Genomic DNA, 14760 nt, shown 5'->3' with positions numbered 1-14760 from the left:
ACCCTTCCTTTATGGGCGTTTTGGATACAGAAACAATCACACTTTGCTTGAACAAAGGTAATTCAGTAAACAAAGTATTGTTGCCTCTAGTGTTTCTAGCAGGGCAGTGAGCGGCAGCATCCTTCTGTTTGGGGAAATATGATTATTCATCTCTATTGGAATATCTCATAAGGTATATTTTGTAAGGAAAGGCTTTGAGACTCAACAGGAAAACATTTTATATATATATATACATATATATATCCCATTTAATACAGAATGCTGTCTTAAAGAAGCATGTTCTTGCCAGACACAAGATCAAAGTTATTTGACATTTCCACGTTATGTTTACAGCTAAAGCCATTGTTCTGATTTGCATTCAGAACAAGGCATGTGACAGACCATTATCTGGATTATTCAACGTGTATAATTAGGCATTTGCTTTCCTTTCCTCTCAGAATGTCTGTGCAGGGTTTTAAAATTTTGAAGTAAAAATGATCTGTGCACTTTCATGCAGCATTTGCGTAATTAATTTGAGAGGTTGGTCAGAAGGATTTATTTTGAAGCTTTTGTGCCTAAAATAGGTTCCACTGATTTATAGATAGAGATGAGTATTGATGTGCATTCTGCAGTGGGATAGCACAGTGGAATTAATATCTCCCAGCCTGTGGTGATGTATTTGGGATTTCAGGCCTGGGCTGTCACCTCTGGGCTGCTGGCCTTCATGCAGACACTTTTAGCAGTAGACTCTTAACGCTGGTATTTCCAGTTGCATTAGTGTTTTGCTATTGCAAAGTAGATAGCTGTGCAAAAAGAATCCTCACTGCCCAAAACAACACAGCATGTAGGCAAACCAAGGAGAGTTCTCTCTGGAGTTGAAATGAGCCTCACTCAAACACATGTATTGGAGCTGCTTTAGAAAGATTTTATTTGCAATTCACCATCTAGTTTTTATTGAACATAAAGGGGACATGGATTTCTTTTGAAATGTGAATAAGATTTTTAAAATTTTTTTTAAAAACCCTGTGTATACCCAGAGAGAAATTGTCTTGCTGTGTCGTGAGAATGATGGATTACAGAGCTTGTTTTGCTTCCTGTAGACGCATACACGTGTGCAACCTCTGTTGCTAAGCAGTGGGTTATGTGGCTGGTTGGTAGAAGGAATGTTTCATTTCAAAGTTTAGGAAGTGCACTATGTTACCTCCAAAGTTTTAAATTCTCCAAAGAATTCTGATTATTTTGTCCTGGAGGATCTCATCATGTGGAGTCCCCTGGCGTAGCTGCCCTTTGGGTCTGTCTGCATCCTAAGTGCAATCCCTGCATGCCAGGCACACCACCAGCTGGGGAGAGCATCTGAAACAGCCCCATGCCATCAGGCTTGGAGGGATGCTTGTACTCCTGGCAGCAGGAAAACCTGCTTGGCATTCATGGTGTGGAAACTCCTCTTAAAAATCCCCACCTTTCACTTGACCCCCTTTGAGTTCCTGTACAGAAAAGTTTGCTGCCTCACTAGTTATAAATTTGTTTTTTCTCTGAAAGAGGAACCACGAGACGTGGGCAGTCAGATTTTTTAGAAGTCACAGAGGAGCCTCTGCATGCATGAACGAGCAGACTATATTAAGTGCCAGCTGTATTATTTTTAGTGTCTCTTCCTGCACTGCAGTCGAGAGGAGTAGGCTGGTACTGGCAGTGAGCTGGTGTGCATCCTGCTTACACCCTGTGCTCTCCCTCCTCAAATAGATGCATGTGCCTCACCAGTGAGGCTGCCAGTTAAATTGCTAGTTTAGGATACTCAAGGTTCCTTAATTGGTTTGGAGGAATTTTGCTTCTTGTGCTTTCTGCAGCCGATTCTGTGATTGCTACAGAAGCAGCACAAATACAGAAATTTTGTTCCCTCAGGTTCTGCTCCGTTTCCTTAGAAACTAATTTCATAACGTATCTGTGGACTGAGCATCAAGTCACTTCACATTCTCTGTGTTAGAAACAAATAAAATCAAATCGATGCAGACTAAGTGCAAATATATTAGTCCTCACTTCTTTGCAGTTTCTTCTCTTCTCTGCAGTGAATCTTCTCTTACTGATAACTTTCCAGCTCGGATGCTCTAGAAAATAAAGCCCATTAGGCTGTGATTGCTATTCCTTTGATTAAGCTGCAAGGAGTGGTTATTGCTGGAAGTAAAACTTAAATTTTTAGTAGCTTGCATGAAATGTTCAGCTTGTGTTTCAAGAAGAGGGAGTTCAGTTGCCTGATTGGTTATTGTACATGCCTTCACTCCACAAAGAAAAAGTATTACAAAGTATTACAAATTTTGAACAGCTTGAAATCTTCTTAGTAGAGATATTGCTCAACTGATAACAGATCTCCTGTTGTTTTTTTTTTCTGGTAAGTAATTTGGCAGTGCTTCCCTGAAGCAGAAATAATGTTGCATCTTCACTACACTTCAGCTACTTTTAATGACAAACTGTATTTTTTCATACTGATGGTCAGACCTTTTTTAGATTTTGGAGATGAGGAGAAAAAAACTGGGAAAGGACAATGTTGAATCAGTCTAGAAACTGGCGTCTATGAATGCAAGGAAACACGTTTGGTTCTGTTAATGCTGCATTAAGTCCTCTTTTCAAAGATGTGGAAGAGGCAAATGTTGGCAGGGGAAGTGTTTCTGCCCCAGCTTTGTACCCTTTATTATACTGGTTCAAACATTTGTGTCCAGAGCTTTTGCATTATTTTATATGTGGTAGTGTTTGGCTGAGTTATTTCAGTAGTTATTTTTTCACGTGGACCTATTCATTACATTTTTAATTCATTGTTACCTCTCTACTGTGTATTTCCTGCTCCAATGAATTTACTGTGATGGTGGTATGCAGCCTCCCACACATCTGCAATTGAACTTGTACTCCTTGGTATTCCAGAAGAGTTGCTGAAGGGATGAGAAGATATTTGACATAATCATTACAAGTCATTATGCTTCTGAAAGCTCACTTTGTTGAATTAAATTCAGAGGTTCAACTTGAAAATAAACAACAGCTAAGCAAATCACCCCTCTAGAAAGTTTTCTTCCTAGTATGTGTTTTCAAATTTATGTTACACTATAGTTCTACACTGGCATTTTTTCCCTATGCAGGTATTAAATTAGCGTATTAGACTGCATTAATATTTGAAATTAATCAGATGTTTGGATCAAGCATTGCGAAGCATTGGGAACCTTCAATTCCTGGTTAAAAAGTTAGCTGAATGTCAAGTATTGCTCATTGCCTTCATTAATTTTCCCTGTAACAAAGGCACCAATCTGGCTTTCATTTAAACTTGATGCAGATTTCTGGTGCATATCAAGTGGAGCAGAGTAATCTGCAAAATAGCTTTTAATGATAAGCTCTAGTTGACTACCTTTGATCGAAAGAGATAGTGTGTCTTGAAAAATAGGGTTATAAAACGCACTAAAAGGCAGACTTATACAGCAGCTCACATAAAAACAGATAAAAGTGGGTGGGGTTTAAGAACGTGTGGTTGGAAGTAAAACCAGTTTGAGGCAGTTACTTGTCTTCTGCAGTTTATGCTTTTTCTGTGAGTGTTCCTCAGCATATGTGATCCACTGTTTTGGGAGAGGGGTCACAGCACAGATATTTTGATAAAAATATCATTGTAAAAAATGACATGTTCATCTTTTCTGGAGGAGCTCAGATGCAGCAGTTGCTGCCAGGGGGAGGGATACCATCAAAATGGGTACAAGTTCAAAAGTAAATGTTTGTCTGTGTTCCTTTTAAAATTTGTCTCTGAACTTAGTTTGGCAATAATTCATTTTATTTGCAAAACTCTTACTCTCTAAATAAACACTTTGGTACAATTTCTTCTATCCTAAACTATCATACCTGAACTTTCGTGCTCTTTGTAAGGACTTTTGTGAAGAGAAGGTGAAAACTGAGGGGAAAAATAGTAATTTCTTTTTTTTTTATTAAGACAGCAATAGAAAATGGTAAGTGAAGAAATATGACATCAGTAGAGCTCACGAAGAAGATTGTGTGAGCTCTTCAGAGAGAACAATATTTTTTTTGAGAAAATAAGAACTTAGATAATAACTGCACAGACAAGACAGAAAGATACTAAGGAGGTTTTTCTTTGTTCATGAACAAGTTTGACTTTCTTCTTAGTAATGTAAATACAGTCCAGATGGCTGGAAAGTACAAGATGCTCCCAGGGGTTAGGGTGGAGGTTGGCTGAATTAAGCTGTGTGGAAGTCAAAAGTGAACAAGTGAGATACAGAGTTTAAAAAAAAAAGTGTAGCTGGTTTCTGTCCTTTCTAAGCTTTGGGGCCTGGATTGACCATTTCAGGAGCATGATTAAATAGAAGAATATAAATAGGCAACATTTCTGTTCATAATGTCAGAATAAATTAGGAAGAATACTGATGAAAGTGTGTTTTTGCTTCACCAGTGAAGTTGGTCAGTTTGTAAACAAATCGTAATCTTAACTTCCAAATACATCTTGTTCCAATAAATAAAGGGTTTGGTACTTTGTAGCTGATGAAAAATATTTTAATATCTGTATGTACACTGAACATTATTAGTTTTGCAGCAATAGTGGTGTCATTAATCCAACTGTGGCTTTATCCATAAACTAATACTGGAAGAAAATAATTCCATACTTTTGTAGTTTGTGTTGTGAAACATCTTCTGGTCCTCTGTTGTCAGACAGAGATTCCTCTTGTGAGGTTGTGCCATGCCTTGATGCGACTGGGCTGAGTGTCCCCATCACTACTGGGAGCACAGGGAAAATCCTCTCCAGCCCCTTGAAACTTCAGCTGCAGGTCTTCACTTTGATTTCCACTGTTCTCTTCTTGTTTGCAGGCACAGTTTGAGGCAAGTTTCAGCAGTCTCAGAATGAGCCTCAGAATGCCAGTAAACCTTGCTGGAAATGCTCAGAAGTAATATTGCTGTGGTAGAATCAGAGGTTCAGAGCTGAAAGACAAAAAAACTGTGTGTGAGTGGAGGTGTAGAGGTGCTGTGGATTCGATGGCTTTGAAATAAAACCAAAACAGTATTCAAGGGAAAGGTGAGATGAGAAAAGAATCAGTGGCTTCTCAGGTGGTTGAAGCATCAAGTTAGCAAAAATCACTTCTTAGTAAAAACACCCCGAATCGACGGTTTTTTGGAGCTGAAGTGGCAAAGACAGTTTGCAAAAAAAATTGCTGTGAAATGAAATGTAGCATGAGAATCCGCCAGGTCTTACTCTTATTTAATATGAAGACATGGAAAGACTCCCTGTGAGTCTTACCTTGCTTTGTATCCTTGGGCAGACCACTACTGTCATACCAGTACTGTAACTGCAGGTGTGTAAGTACATATTTTATATGCAAGTCTAGGAGAATGGTGTCTCAAGTGCAGGTACCTGGATGAGTTTAGAAGTTGATCTTGTTTCCTTCTGTGAGAGATGGATTCCAAGGAAGCAGAGGTCTTGCTCCTTGAAGTGCCCATTCCTTTCTTGAGGCTTTGATGCTTGAACCCTTTGTGTCACTTTAACCTATACTTGTTCATTTTTCATAAGGAAGGCTAAAGCAGCACGGTCCACCTCCCCTTGACAGCCCTTTTTGAACCTGCACTTGGCACTTGTGTTTTGTCTGGTTTGAAGTACCTGTTAGTGAAAGAGATGCAGTCTGTTAACACACACCTTTGCTCATGCCAATCTCAGTAGGCACTTCACCTCATTTTAAGGGACCAAGAGAAGCAAAAATATATAATGTAGAAATGATTTTTCTGAGGCCAGTTAGGAGGCCTGTTGCAGAATCATACCAGACATCCGGATCTTAAGACCACTCAGATGATTTCTGACAGTGCCATTTCTTATTTCTTAGACTGTATTTATGTGAAATTTAACAATGCAGTACTGAAAATGTACTCACTCACCTGAAACTAATTTTACAGTATTCCTGAGGAAGTCATTAAGGTAGCTACCAGATAGCAGCTCTATTCTTTACAACACTGAATTGTTGAACATTGGGCCTTTATTAGTGGGATTTATCAGATGACAGAGGTAAAATGAAATAAGTATTATTATAAATTAGAACCCATAATGTGAATGTGAATTAACACCTTCATTTTCACATGTATTTATTTCAGCCAGAAGACACAATTAAAGCTTTTCAGATATTCTTCAATAGCTTGGATTTTTAACACCTTTCTAAAATCAGTCTCTGCTTCCTTATCAACACCAAAGCTTTCACTGATGGTGGTGCTAATTTAACCTGAGTATGAACGTTTTTAATTTTTGCCCGGTAGTTTCTTGTCATTCTGAACATGCATCTTGCTGCAGTGACTGTAGGAAAAAATAAAAATGAACTGGGCATTTTAATTAAAACCAGCAAATAATTTCTTACATAACTTGATATTACTATGTTCTGATTATGGAAATCTGTGGTGTGTTCTACTGCCTTTACCTTACGGTCTGCGGAATTTGAGTAGTTCTTTATATCATCACGAGTGAGATTAAATTGAAAAGCTTTTGGTGCATGGTTTTTTTTCTAGGATGCTGACAGTAATAAAAATAAAAGATAGCTTTTGAGTAGTGTTCTAAATCTCAGCACTCTTTGGCACTAGTCAAGGCTGTGTAACACACTTTGGTTATCTAGTCAAGATAACTGGGAAAATAATTTCTGCTCTACTATTATAATTAAACCAAGCTGCTTCTTTGTATGACTTATGTTTAGATCTTCAAAATCATCTAACAAGGAGGGGAGGGTTCATGTGTTTTGACTTCAAAAAAGTTGAATTCTCCGAAACCTTGAATGTGCTGTGATGAAAGGTCAGCGTTCAAGAGTTCAGCGTGCATCTCCCGTAGAATGAAAAGATTAAGAGATGCTACAGTTAAAATAAAGCCTGGCTTGAAATATTTAGCTTCCTGTTTAGTAACTTCTGGTAAATGGTTTTGTATGTGAAAATATTATGGGAGACTTGCAATGACTATTTTATCATTGATTGTCTCAGAAGATTGAAGTACAATATGGACGTGTTTCTTCCTCCATGGTGCCATTGGGATGAGTTTGTTGTCAGATCCTTGTGTGGCCCTTTTGTCTGTACATGGGACACCAGAGCCATATCCCATTTTCCTTTTTGAATAGCATCGAGGATTTTTCCACATTCCCTCCTAAAAGGGGAAATCCGAAATTTGAAATCTTGTAATTGTAAGAGTGGTTTCCTTGACTACAAGAAAAATAATCTCTCTGCCATGAATTGTAAACACAAGTAAAGTCTTTTTACATCTCTATCTGAAATTAAGACATTTGTCTGTCTTTTCTACTATTCAACATTCTTGACTTGTTTGGCAAACTAATTCCATAAAGCTGTGTCTTTCAGGGGCTTTGTTTGTTTTGGGTTTTTTCGTTTGAAAACAATTTGGTCTCTTTGTAGCACATTTCAGTTTTGCTCTGTTTTTATGACTTCTTCCCCTTGCTTTCCTTCAGCTTGAATGGAGGGAATTAAGTCCAGTTGTAGCTCTCATTAAAAGGTTGCCTTAATTGAGTTGCAAATTTGCAATGACAGATATTGGTCAGGGTGCTGATGTAGCACCTTTTGGCATTCCTGCTGCCCTCCTGAATTCTGACAGTACTCTCTGTTTTTACAGTTGCTTATGTTCATTTATTCTCTTTTTCCCTCTTCACAGCATGAAGCTCAGAACAGAGTGTAAATTGCTTTCTCTGCAATAGTGACTTGTTAATTAGCTGTCAAGAAAATTAAATCCCTTTGTCAGTCTTGTCTTGCCTTTCCCTTGATGTGTGTCTGATACTTCATCTCCTCCTGTAAGGTCTGAAGACTGGTAGATTGTGAGCACTAAGAGTGCCATTGCCTGTACAGATACACAAACGTTTCCAGCTTCCTTTGGAGGGATTCACAGTTGGCAGTGTCAGTTGGCATCACTCAAATAACAATCCCAAATGGAGAAGGTGGTGAGGAAATCTAATCATTGGAATTACACAGAGGATATTGTGTAAGGTACAAAGGGTGTACTACCAGTAGTGTGGTAGTACTCATTGTTTTTTCTTTCACTAACCAATTTGAGTATCAACCCACGTTATTGTACCAGTGCTTCTCCCTAGCCTCACCTGCCTGATTTATGTCAGGGAACACTACGGGAGTGAGTCGTGTTACTGATGTGCTGATTTGTGGATGGAGCTAGGGATCTGTTTATGGTTAAAAGAGATGTAACATTATTTAGGGGAAATCCAACAAATAAGTAGAAATTGCAGTAGAAAAATAAATTTTGTTTAGATAAAGATGCTAAATAATTAGAAGTTCTCTCTCTAAACCTCTGTGAGGAATATATTCTTGTTAAGTCTCAGGTGCTGAGTTAAAGATGTCTTGTGGCCCTGGTATGATAGTTCTGTATTCTATTATATCATCTGTTTTGTGTGCTGAGTGCTGAGAGTGGAAAAGATGGAAACATGGTTAGCTTGTCAGTTGTTTCCAATGAACAAATCTCTGTTTGGTGGAACTGTTTGCATTCCTGTGGCCAGTGGTATAAGGAAATACCCTGTTATGAAAAATTTCCAATTGTTTCCTTAAGGGCTCTTAGAGTTGCACAATCTTTTGATGGTTTTGCTTGTTAAAAAGAAAAGAAAAGAACTTAGTTGCTAGCTCTTCAGTTTGGAACTCAGAATTCTCTTAAATATTTACCAGAGCTTTGCTTTTATACTCAAGGTTTGGATTCAAACCAGAAGCGTATTTTCCTAATGCGCACTGATCAGCCATTATAATATGAATAGCTGAGGGAGATTATAATTTCATTCTAGGACACGTTTCTTTGGGATATCCCATCAGTTCCTGCATTATCTGTCATTGTGATTACTCATACTTTCTGGATGCAGCTCTAAAATGTTGCTTCTCTGACCAAGGGAGTGGTAGCTCTCAAGTAACCAAGTGGCTTTTGCACTTTAATTCTGAAGGAGATAAATGGTATCTCTGACACACAAATCGTTTTGTCCTGTAGGCTGAAACCCTCATGTAACATTTAATTTGTACTTGCATTTTCAATATCCTGTTCAGATTTGTGTAGTATGTCTGATTTCTGACATACACAGTTATTCAGATGTATTGCAAATTTTTTTGATGCTGCTCATATTCAATATTTGTCTTGCTGCTGTCATATCTTGAGTTAACATCCATCTCTTTTCCTAATTTATTCATCCAAGAATGTATTTCAGTTATTATTTTCCCTGATCTGAGAGCTGACTTTGAGTTTGTTCTTTAGCGTGTGACTGTTATTCCTTTCCTGATTTTCTTTTTCCAGTTCTTGATATGATCTGTTGTTTTAATAATGAGAATTTTGAATTGGGATGGGAGGAAGAGCTTGTGAAAGTGCGCTGAGTGGTAATAGGGAGAAGGGTCGCAAAGAGGGAGAAGAAGAAAGGGATTGTAGGAAAGAGGTTGTGACAAAGGGCAGGAAAAAAATTTGCTCAAGAGCATGTATGTTTGGAGTGTCACAGTTTCTGGATTCAGCAGTTTCCCACACTGCCTCCTTTTACTGAGAGCTGTGGGATCTCTGACTTCCCCCGTGCCCAGGGTTGGGAACACAGCTGAGCAAAGTGCCCATGCTCTGCTGGCCCTTGCTCCGCTGGCAACTCTAGGGAGGCTAAAGCAGTGTCAAACACCATCAGATATGGGCACCTCTGTGCTCTGCCAACCAGTGCTATTAGACCTGAAGATGGCAAAATTGGAGAGACTCTTAAATTTTCATGTCTGAGAGTGGTCTACTGATGCCCTCTGGGAACAGTAGCTGCTAGCCTGCAAGTCAGGGTCTCTTCTTGCTGGTGACAGCTGCGCTTAAAATAACGTATCAGGGACTTGCATAAAAATAGCATTCCCTTATCTCTAGCAGTGTGAAGTGGATGAAAAATAAACTGTACTCAGGCCAAGAATAAACAGTCACGTTAAAGTGTTTAAATTCCTGATGCTATGGAGTACTCCTGCTCTAATGTGGCATTTTGATGCCAACACACTTCCTCTTCTTTCCCCAGTCACTGCCATCACTTTGTGTGCTCTACCAGGGAGCATTGGCAGGACAGCAAAATAAGCAAATATGCCCAAGCCCCATTTAGGACACCTGGATAGAGACAATTTTGTCCCCTTAATCTATATTCCTCTCAAGTCTAAAAGTAGGTGAAATACTTTTGTGGCGGTTTACCTGTATTAATACTCTGTGTATGTACATTGTTTGTTCCTAAATGCAAACTTTCTGAAAATAATGCCATATTACAGCAACATTTACTTTTCAAATGAACAAGGAATTGACTTTCTATAACTAAATAATTCTGGGAAAATAGACAGTTTGAGCACATGTGCACTAACATTTTAACTTCTCTTGGAAACTTGTCTTTTGCTTTGGAGGATCTTATGACAATAATCTCTTACAGTAATTTTGAATGATTTTCCTCCACTATTTTTGTGTACCCTATTTTTTTAAAAAGTTAGTTCTTTACTCCTGAAACTCATAGAGAACGTTGAATGATGATGGGGAACAGGATAACCAACCTGCTGGAATGTTGAAACTGGTGAAGTATTTGAAGTATGATAGTAGAAGACCTAAAGAGTGATGTTTGAGGATACTACACTGAAGTTGTGAAAGAGAAAAAGGAAAAGCTGGGGACAATTGAAAGAGGCTGTAACAACCCAATGAATAAAAATGGGTTAACAAGCTGGTGACAAGTACCAACCATGCCTGATGGTTGGCTGAACTCCATGTTTTCACGATGCATAAAATGTCTAATTTGCCATGTATAGATCTTAAAAAAGAAAATGTAGCATATGTTTTGTATATATGCATGAAATCAAGGAGTCTGGCCCCTGTACCCCAGGAAATTCAACTGTTTTTCCTTGGTGGAGCAGTTGAGGGAAAAGGGGAGTTGATGCAAATAATTTCTCATGTTTGACTGAAGATAACTTGTACTTGGAGACTGAGAGGACGAAAGATGAAAGAAGTAAACAATTGCTATTTTATTTATTAATTTACTTTCATGTTAGAAGACAAAGGCAAGAGGAAGACTCATTGCTGCTCAGTGGTGGGAAAGGGTCGGAGCAGGGTGGTTGTTTCCGTACGAATTTGCACACCAGCCCTCAAAGGGGGATATTGTGTCCCTGTCCCAGCTCCCCGCCCGCCCCACAGCACAGTGACTGCTCTGGAGTTCAGCTTCTGCTGGGCTGGAAGAGGAATTGTGGATTGTGGCTGTTATACTCTGTTTTAAAAATGAGGCTGGTAGTCTGGATTTTACTTCTTGGCTTGTAACCTGGTAAATGGCGAGATTCCCAAAGAGGTGCTCTTAAATGAGACTTCGCTTTGAGATTTCTGTGTGTGAAAAATGCATTATATGGTAAGAAAATGTAATTCAATGAAAAAATCTGAAAAAGAGTTCAAGAAACTGAATATTTCGTCAATGCTTTTAGTGTACATTATATTCCAGTAATATTCAAAATGCTACCAGAAGTCAGTCATCCCTTTCTTCTGTTTTACAGGTCAACTACATTACTAGAAAGAAGGAGAGCTGTGGAAAAAAATCAAGGTACCTAAAACATTTTACTGTCTGAATTCTTGGCTGTGTTCTTGCTGATCATTTAGTTTAATGATTTTAAGGGGGTAGAGGGAACCGAACCAGGAAATTGGCACTTTGAAAGTGGTCTTATTAAAAAGCACAGACAAAAAAACCTGTCACGATAATCTCATTAATGTTGCACAGAATACTTTTGTGGCATGAAATTGTACCTCAGCTTTGTGTGTGCAAGAGTCTGAACAGTACTGCATGATATTTGCTCTAAATATGTAATGGAGCTGCATATGTGTAAGGATAACAAGGTGTCCTGCAAGTTCCAGCCACAATGAGGTGGATATTTCCTGCTGGTACAGTGGGATACATGGACCAGCTGGTGAGTATCACCAAAGATGAGTGAATGTGGTGCTTGCAGCTTTGACATTCTTCACAATAGTTAGCAAACTTTGCACATCAGTTAATTTTTGTAAGTACAGTTCCTAAAGATGCAAAAGGAGGAGTATGAAGGTGGCAGAACCTGAGCAGCAGCCTGTATTTTACAAGTGAGGAACCGAGGATTTTTTAATACCATTTTCAGACACTGCTATTATGTCTTAAAAGAGTTCCTGTGGTATAGATAGCGTATATTGTGTTCATTTTTATAATAATAGGCAGCAAGCATTCTTACAGTGCAGACTTTTAGGGATTTGGGTGCCTAATCTCTTATCTGAAGTATTTTTTGTCTATCACTCTTGTCTATAGCTCCTCAGGCCTAGATTAAAAGAAGACAGTGTTATAACTTGTGTTTTCATGCCTGTTATGTAACTAAAAAGACTATATTAAAATAATCCTGTTGCTAGCACTTGGATAGGATTCTTTTGAGGGATTTTTTTTTTAGTTGGAGAAAGTTTTTCTCTCCTTTATCTGCTGTGAAATATTACCTTGCAAATGGAACACTGTGAGGCAGAAGCAAGGAAGGAGTAAAAATATTACCATTTCAGGAAAATGTAAAGACAATGGCTTTGATTAGTAAAAGCTGACTTTATACTTCGGTGCACTTAAAATGGGAGGTGCTGAGCTGCCTTCTTCCACTAAGAGTGCATCAAATTATTACTTATAAACTCTGGTCCTTCCTGTCCTATTAATGCTAAGTTTCCATATTTGTAGCTGTGTAGGTTGCTTGTGCCACATCTGCAAGAGCAGTTTGTTGCAGGTGAGAGTACCGTTTATATGGAATCAATTTCTCAAATTTCTACTATTAGTGCAGATTTAGAGACTGGTTGTATCAAGCATTTGTCTTTGTGATTGAGGGAAAAAGGAACGTGTGTTTTTGTTTGGTGTCTTGAAGAGCGTGGGAGTCAAAAAGAAAGGGCAGAGAAACTTACAGTGCTGGCAAAAATGAAATATGTTCAGTTCTTGACCTGTTGGTGGGTAGTTACGCTAACATTGCAGGTGACAAAGAACTACTCAGGTCTGTAATTTGGACAGAATTGAAAATACAGGGGAGAAATCCTGTCCAAGGGCAAAACTGGCGATATTGGCAGTGTTCATCCATAATTCCTTTCATTTCAAGAAACAGGGTAATTTCCTGGTGCTTTGACTTTTCCTTTAAGATCACTCAGGTGATTGGTTCCACCTTTAAACTGAGGTCTTCTGTGATGCTTGGGGTATTTAAAATATAAGATGTTTTCCTGGGATCTTGGGAGAATGCTATACATGGAGTCCCAGTGTGGCTGCATTCCCTGCAGTGCTGGACTGGCCTCCCCTGTAGGCTCCTGGTAAGATGAGAAGTTGGCAAAAAGCATAAAAAGGAATTAATGTGTGGCTGGAAAAAAGATACAATGGAGTCAGACATTTTATCTGGTGTCTCCAGCGCTGAAGGAGAGGTTTCTGTCTCTTTGCTCATTTTAGACAAGAGGTTTTACTCTAGACGTTCCTTGCCCCTCACTGTGCAGAACCTGTCAGATCCTTTTCCTGACACTTTCTCCCCCATCAGTCCCTCAGAAAGAGTTCAAAAGAGATTTTTCCCAATTGCAAAAGGAACCAGACATGGCCTTTCTTACTAACCCTGCATCTGAAGCATTGATAAGTAACATGTGGCTGGCTCCAAACTGCTGAACTTTCCCAGCCATTTAAGAAAACACTGTTAGGAATCCGGTTTTAAAAGAAACTATAGGATTACTCTTCCTTCTTTGCAATTGCTCTTTTGTGTAATGCATCCCAAGAGTTTTGGTTCTTTTCTGTCTGAAGCAGTCAGAATTCACTACTGCCTTTCTGATTAACACATACTGAAAAGAAATGTCAAATTTTTAAAACTTTTCCATATGGGAAGGGTTTCTTTATTCATAATCTGTGTCACATTGTTTAAGCTGTAACTTTTTTTTCTTTAATGCCTTTGGATCATCATTGTTTGGAAGTGCCCTAGCAGAAAGAAAAATATTATTTTTAAAACTTGAGACTGGGTAAGACGAGCCTGGAATTGAAATCTACTGTCTTGCATAATTGTTTAAACCTGCTACGCAGTTTGGCAAAGGTACAAACTGAGAAGTCTTTTCCATAAAATGTGGTTGGGGCTTCATCTTCAAAGACAGGGTATGCCTGAGGACAGCTTCTAGTCCTTTTAATAAGGATAGAGCTCACTTGAAAGGCAAGGCTGAAGATGAAGAGGAATGTAACCTGGGGGACTGATCTATTCAATAACAACAATCTGGTGCATCCCATTATAATGATGGGAGAATGTGGTAAAGCAATTGCCTTTTTCTTTCCTGCTTTGTCTAAGGAACAGTCTGAAGTAAATTGTTCAAAAATACAGTAAGATGCAAGATTACTTACTCATAATACTGAGGAAGAGGTCAAAGTAGGTCAAAGCAGGACAGTTACCAAAGTATTTTTGCATGTTAGCAATGTAGAGTTGACCAGAACTTTTGTCTGTGCCCTACTAAAAGTATCAACCTGTACTGTCCCATTCCTCCCCACCCCTGCACACATGCATGATGTAGGAGCATACCTGTTCTGCACACTGGATGTAGCAGCTCTGGAGAAGGTCATGTTCCTAATTAGTCTGCTGCACTTTTGGTGCTTTTGAGCTGCTGGGTCTTTCTAATCCTTGTGAGGGGCTAAATGTTGTTTGTGGAACTATTTTAAGCATGCCCTTGAGTGCTTTTCCCCCACCCTGCCCAGTGCGTCTTTCAACACGTCCATCTCCATTTTCCTACCAGCCCTCACCCTCCCAGTCCAGCAAGGAGGAATTGGGATGCACATTGGCTCAAAATCCCTT

General features: G+C 38.9%; 1 protein-coding gene across 3 annotated transcripts in view; it reads left to right on the top strand.

Annotated features, from left to right (window-relative positions):
• The window catches only part of ADD3 (adducin 3), a 98182-nt gene that overhangs the window by 22317 nt on the left and 61105 nt on the right, over positions 1-14760 (top strand). For 2 of the 3 annotated variants that reach the window (XM_050305476.1, XM_050305479.1), the window contains exon 2: positions 11473-11519. The exons of the other annotated variant lie outside the window; for it this stretch is intronic. The gene's annotated coding sequence lies outside the window, so the exon portion shown is untranslated. The remainder of the gene's footprint in view (positions 1-11472; positions 11520-14760) is intronic. 3 annotated transcript variants of the gene reach the window in all.

This window comes from Myiozetetes cayanensis, unplaced genomic scaffold (assembly GCF_022539395.1).
Source record: "Myiozetetes cayanensis isolate MyiCay16 unplaced genomic scaffold, myiCay2020 scf10, whole genome shotgun sequence".
Lineage (NCBI taxonomy): Eukaryota > Metazoa > Chordata > Aves > Passeriformes > Tyrannidae > Myiozetetes > Myiozetetes cayanensis.
This window is presented reverse-complemented; position numbering and strand designations above follow the sequence as displayed.